The sequence below is a fragment of the Protobothrops mucrosquamatus genome, unplaced genomic scaffold (assembly GCF_001527695.2).
Source record: "Protobothrops mucrosquamatus isolate PMUCROS unplaced genomic scaffold, P.Mucros_1.0 scaffold108, whole genome shotgun sequence".
Lineage (NCBI taxonomy): Eukaryota > Metazoa > Chordata > Lepidosauria > Squamata > Viperidae > Protobothrops > Protobothrops mucrosquamatus.
Window position 1 is genome coordinate 1,024,445 of NW_015386480.1, and position 6,503 is coordinate 1,030,947.

A 6,503-nucleotide genomic window follows, 5' to 3' on the forward strand; every position below is an offset into this window, starting at 1 on the left:
CATTCAAAGACGCCTGCTCAGTCTTCGCCCTTGTTTGTTTGGCTATCGGTCCTTCTGCTCCTCTGTCCTCTGTTTGCAGTTCCGTATGCTCCTCCTCTGCCTCGCCCCCCCCCTCAGCACCTCTTGCTGAAGGTCCGGCCATGTCTTGTTGAATTATGGCTAGTCCCCGGCTTTTTCTATCCTCAAAGCTTTTTTAACAAAGGGGACAGTTGGTCCAAACGCCACATGGACCCTTGGGCTGATGAGGAGGCTGGTGTTAAGGAAATTCCCCCAACTCTTGCGGGGCTACATATGGTGGCAGATGTGGCAGTTCTTCTGGGCAACTAGGTAGAACTTGGATGGATCTCTTAGCCTTCTGGGGTGGCACGACATGCGATACTAGGAGTCTGCACTGTTCTGTTTTGCATTTCTGGATCCATGGTGGAGGTCTTTGCAACAAGCCAAGCCACACATCAATATAGGGTGCCCAGTCTGGGTGTCCTAACGTGGGGTGGAACACTAGCTGATGTACTTTTAAAGTGATAGAGAGATCTAACGTCCCTGTGTCAGGCCAGTCTAGGTTAAAGCTTGGCCAGTCTACTTCACAGAAAACCCTCAACTTACGCCTGCTCCACTTAATACCATAGTCCTGGGTCCCATAAGCAGAACTAAAATGCTTCAACATACACCCCAATGGAGTAAGGGGAACACTTCCACCCCCCCATAAGCCTCCCAGGGTACCAGACAAGACAATAGAGGAAAGGGGTGAGAGGAAGGTAAGGGGTCCTTCCACTCGGGATAACACTGGGGGTTCCACTTATTCACGTTAGACCCAGGGAGCCGGAAGATCACGGCCTCCGATGGGAAATTCGAACGCCACTCACTCTATACTGGCCCAGGGTGCCGGACACTCATGGCCACCTGTGGGAAACTCAGTAGCCTTGCACATCACACTCTCACAACAGTCCTCCCACCTTATTCCAAAGAGAGGGTGATCAGTCCTCTCCCCCATCCCTGCTTACAGGGAGGGATTGTTTTCCCATTCAATACTTGCCTGCAGGCAAATCCTTTGTCCTCTAGCCGGCTGGAAAGATGCCTGGTCTCCTTTCCCTTCACCTGTGGTTCTTGGAGTGGCTGACCGCCGATGCTGGAGCCCTGTGCCATAGGGAAGTCCCTTGGAGTAAAAGGTCCGATGGCGCCTGGGATGTTCCCCTTAACACTGCAGGCCCCTGACACCGGGGTGTGCCCTCCAGAGAGCCCCAAGACTCCTTGTCATCCTGCCACGATTGCCAGACTTCTTATGTACCTTTAGCACACTAAAAGAGAGAAGTTTATGTCTTGAGACCTCACACATAGGAAAAAGGAAGTTGATACAATTGACAGAAAACCACAGTGCCCAACGCGTAACATCTTACACCATCTGAGACCTTCGGTTGGCACTTCTTGTAAAGGTTTCTTCATAGAATTGCACACAGGTCATCACACTCAGCCAGTTTATGGTATTAGTTAATGCTTGCAACACATCACCTCTGTTAATTAAAATGTTGTTTATAGTATTTTACCATCTCCCTTAATGGCATTTTTCATCTGCCTCATTCTAGCAAAGGAAAAGGCTCATTCTTCCTGCTATTCTACAGAGCTGTGTCCCCATAGAGTAAAAATTACTTTTAATGTTACAGATGGATGCAGCACTGCTGTGAATATTATCACTAAATCAATTGCAGTACTTTATCACTGTTTTTTAAAGTTGATTCAGGTATGCATTAGTTTAGACTTCTTCCTGTGCTTCTGAATGAGGTATCTGAGTGTGGATGCATCTAAATAATTCCTTGAAGCCAGTAGGAATTATTTGGATTTATGTTGAGGAAATTTAGAATGAAAGAATGCAGGCAAAATACCTTCTCTGTCATAGGATAATTTAAAGAGCTTCTCCAACTATTGTTCTGACCTGCACTTAAGAGCAATTTTGACATCCTCCACAAACAACTGGTCCCAGCTGGTAAGGATTCTCCCTTTCAGAAATCTCCAAATAAATCAAAGCCAAAGCTTTGAAATATTTTTTTTGTTAAATTTATGTTTACTTTGAGTCTAATAAGGTCATAATGGCTACCCCCAGACGTTAGGGTTGAGGAAATAGCCATTCTTCAAGCCTGAATTATATCCACATGACTAATTCTGTCATTGTATAAAACTGTTCTGGTGCCTTTGTCTAGAATCTCCATAACTACATCAACATATATACACACCAGCAAATTCTGTATTAAGAAAACCTTTCTAATTTGCAATGTATTTTCCAGAAGAGAACTGTGCATTTAGGAATGCTTAAAAATGCATGCAATGAAATCTACCCAATTCCTGAAAGGTTTTCTTCCTGATGAAAGAAACAACTATTTTTCTGTTTCATTCTCAGGATGTTTGAAGTAGCTACAGCCTATTCCATCGTATATGACAGTGCAGTATTTTATCTAGAAACACTTTGATCGGGGTAAAAAAAATTACATTGGTAGATAAATTATTTGAATTCCCTAGTACCTTAAAAGTGAGTCAGCTACTCAAGCATATATTGATTGCCTTTCAATCTTTCAAAAAGATAAATGAGAAGTCATAGCAGGTTTTTATGGAGAACAAAGTTTTTATTCAAACAGTAACTGTACATATTCCTCTTCCAACAAAATTATGTATTTCAGATTTTATAATAGTTAAAATACTTAAGAAAGTGACAAAGTAGTGAAATGTTGCTGAATATGAACAGTTGCTGAAAATGTAAATATACACTTTTCTCTCATGTGATACTTTTCAGACTAGCAGGAATCAAGTCATTCTTCATAAACCTGAAAGTACCTATTGAGAAGCACCATGCAAAGCTTTGTGTGTGCCATAATCAACAAGGCTAATTTTCAAATGAGAGTGTAGAGGATATTGATACTAGGAATACCCTTATTTATTTTTATTTTAATTTGTGAAATATAGTTTGCATGGTGATTCTACACATATTTTAAAATAATATTTTATGCCATCATCATAATTATAACTAGATAACCCCTTGGGTCGCAGTTTTAGAGATATTTTCTTACCTCAGAATGGAGACAGGTGGGCAAAAAAGTAGAGGGATTGGGAGAAACCTCCAGATTCTTGCAAATAATACCAAATTTGTAAGCATTTGGTATCGGCCATAATCATATCATCATGCAAATGAGAATTATATAATTTGCAAACTGAACAAATTATGTAATCTGCACAGATACATCATGATGCACATGATAGAATTGCCTTTTTGGCCTATCCTTGATGGTATCAATGAACAAAGTGGCCAGCCAGTTTTTTGGCGACACTAAAAGAAGCAGACTGCTATTGATGAAGGCAATGATGCACACACACACACACCCCAGAGTAACCCAAGATGGACAGGGATAGCATGCTCTGCTCTTTCTTGGAGCATGAAGGTTTTTAAAGAGCAAAATTGGTGCTTTAAGATTCAACAGAATTTAACAATTTCCCTTTAGCCTCAATAAAAGGCTGAAAACTTTGGCTGTGTTGATTCTACTTGGAATATCCATAAAAGCCATGAAGTTATCAAAATGAAATGGGTATTATGAAGTTATTGCTCAGATGGTTATGAAATGGCATCATCAATTTGATGCAAGCCCAAAAATCAGGTCCTTTGCATGACAATGTTGTCATGCATTTGTCACTGCCCCCATTGCACTGTATTGCTTCCATGTTCCCCATGGCCTCAGAGGCCAATTTTAAAATGCAAGGAAAAATGCAAATCAAAAGAGAAAAGGGGGAAAGACAAATAAAAACATTATGTAATATATAATAAACTATGCACCACTAATATTATCACAATTATTACAAGCAAGCAAAACTTACCAAGATATTATTTTACATACAAACACATTTTTTTTCTTCACAGGTAAATATTAAAAATTATAGGAGGAAGTTTTTGAAAAACAAGTTAAGGAACTTTTGATCACGTACGCAAGACCACCCATACCAGTGATGGTGAACGTTTTAGAGACCAAGTGCCCCAAAACTGGCCCGCTCCCTGGCCCACCCAACCGTCCTGCCCACTCTGCCCCCTGCTCCATCTGCCCTGCCCTGCCCACCCCACGCTTCGCCCCTGCCCCGCCCACCCACCCACAAGGCCACCCACCGCCTCCACGGCCCACTGCAGCACTTTGCCCAGGCAGTCCTGCAGCACCATGGTGGCTACGCCCTGTGCCCCACAGCATCATCTGCATCCAATGGGGCGCGAGGGTGGAGTCTTGTCCCTGCTGCCCAGCTACCATGTCCTTGGCTGCGCTGCTCTGCATGGGCCGTGCCCGGGGGCAGCTCTCTGGGGGGGCTGCTGGTGAAGGGTACGTGGGGGAAGGTGGGGCTGGGGCAACAGCATGCACGCCCACAGAGAGAGCAATGCGTATTGCCTCTGGCACACATGCCATAGGTTCGCCACCACAGACCTATACCACAATTATTCCTAGCGTTTATGTTTGCAAAGCTGGAACTGAATTATTTACTTCAAACAAAATATTCATTGAAGAAAGCAAAGATATTGGAAGTGAGATGAAACACATGGTTAATTACTAGACTATATATATATATAATGTGCTGGACCAGCATTTAAGGGCTTAAAGGCTGTCTCCTTAAGAGATGGCTTCTGGGAAATGTAGTTATAATTGTTACATGGTTATATCTGTGTTCTAATTGGTCAGTTCTGTCTTAACTAGCCATTGGGAGGGATTTTAATGTTTTATGACAGGATTTCCTGGCTACGTGCCAGCATGTAAAGTTTTGTGTAGTACACCACGGGACCCTTTGCTCCAACGAACATGGGGTGAAACTACCTTTATTTTTTTATACCACAAGATCAGACAGATTATGATACGTGCCTCAGAAGAACTTTTCTTAATTGTGAGTTATTGTTTAGAGATTCCTGAAGAATAAATAATCTGAATATTAATCCATCTTTGGAGTTAATCTGTCTGTAAAACACTTTACACTTTCAATATCCAAGTCTGTTTTAGGAGAGACAGTGTTCCAGACCAGCAAAGACAACAATGACGTGGCCTTGTCGATAGAGGACAAGGAATTCCTAGAGTTCATGATTAAAGAATTCCTATAGGATGCCACAGGGAGTTGGGTAGCCCCACTACCCTTCCGCATACCCAGGCAGCACCTGCCAAACAATCATGAGCAAGCTCTCTCTCACCTCAACAGCCTGAGGAGAATCATGAACAAGAAGCCAGAAATGAAAGCTCATTTAGTGGAGTCAATGGAAAAGATGATCCAGAACGGACATGCCAAGCTTGCTCCACCACTGAAGAAAGATGAAGAATGCTGGTATTTACCATTCTTTGGAGTGTACCACCCACAGGTCAGATAAGAGTAGTCTTTGATGCCAGTGCGCAGTTCCAAGGCATCTCTTTAAACAAAGACCTTCTCACAGGGCCTAATCTCACCAACAGTCTGCTCATTCACTTCAGAAAGGAAGCTATAGCAGTCATGGCTGACATCCAACAGATGTTTTATTCGTTCTACGTCAGGGAAGATTATTGCAATTACCTGCATTTCCTATGGTTCAGCAATGAACAGCACAGCCAGCAAATAACAGAGTACAGAATGAAAGTGCACTTCTTTGGGAATGGCTCTTCCCCTGCAATCGCTAACTACGGCCTGCACACTGTCCGTATAGGTGAAGCCAAATATGGTGCAGACACCAGATTGTTTGTAGAATGGGATTTCTATGTTGATGATGGCCTAAAATCTGTACCCACTCCAGCAGAAGCCATAGATCTATTGAAAAGGACATGCCAGATGTTAGCGGCAGCCAACCTTAGGCTACACAAAATCGCATCCAACAGTGAAAAAGTGTTGGAAGCATTCAATCCTGAAGACCACGCTAAAGATCTACAGGACCTTGCTTTTGGCACAGATGACCCTCTCATCCAATGGAGTCTCAGTCTGTGTTGGGACTTAAAGAAAGACGTCTTCACCTTTAGAGCTCCGACACAGAGCACCGTCTTCACAAAAAGAGGAGTCTTGTCTACAGTAAATAGCCTGTTCGACCATCTAGGGTTTGCTGCTCCTGTGACTGTCCAAGGGAGGCTCCTTCTGCGCACACTCTCCCAAGACACCACAGACTGGGATGAACCGCTTCCGCCAGAACAGAAGCAAGACTGGGAGACATGGCATGGATCTCTAAATTGTCTCCAAAGCATCCACATACAGCGCATGTATGTTCCCTTTTCACTTGCCGTTGCAATGAAGAAAGAGCTGCATGGCCCCCTCGGAGAGGGTGCGCAATCTGGGGGTCCTCCTGGACTCGCGGCTGACGCTGGAAGACCAGTTGTCGGCCGTGACCAGGGGGGCGTTTTATCAGGTACGCCTGATACACCAGTTGCGACCTTTTCTGGACCGGGACGCCCTGCGCACAGTCACTCATGCCCTCGTCACCTCCCGCCTGGACTACTGTAATGCTCTCTACATGGGGCTCCCCTTGAGGAGCACCCGGAGGCTCCAAC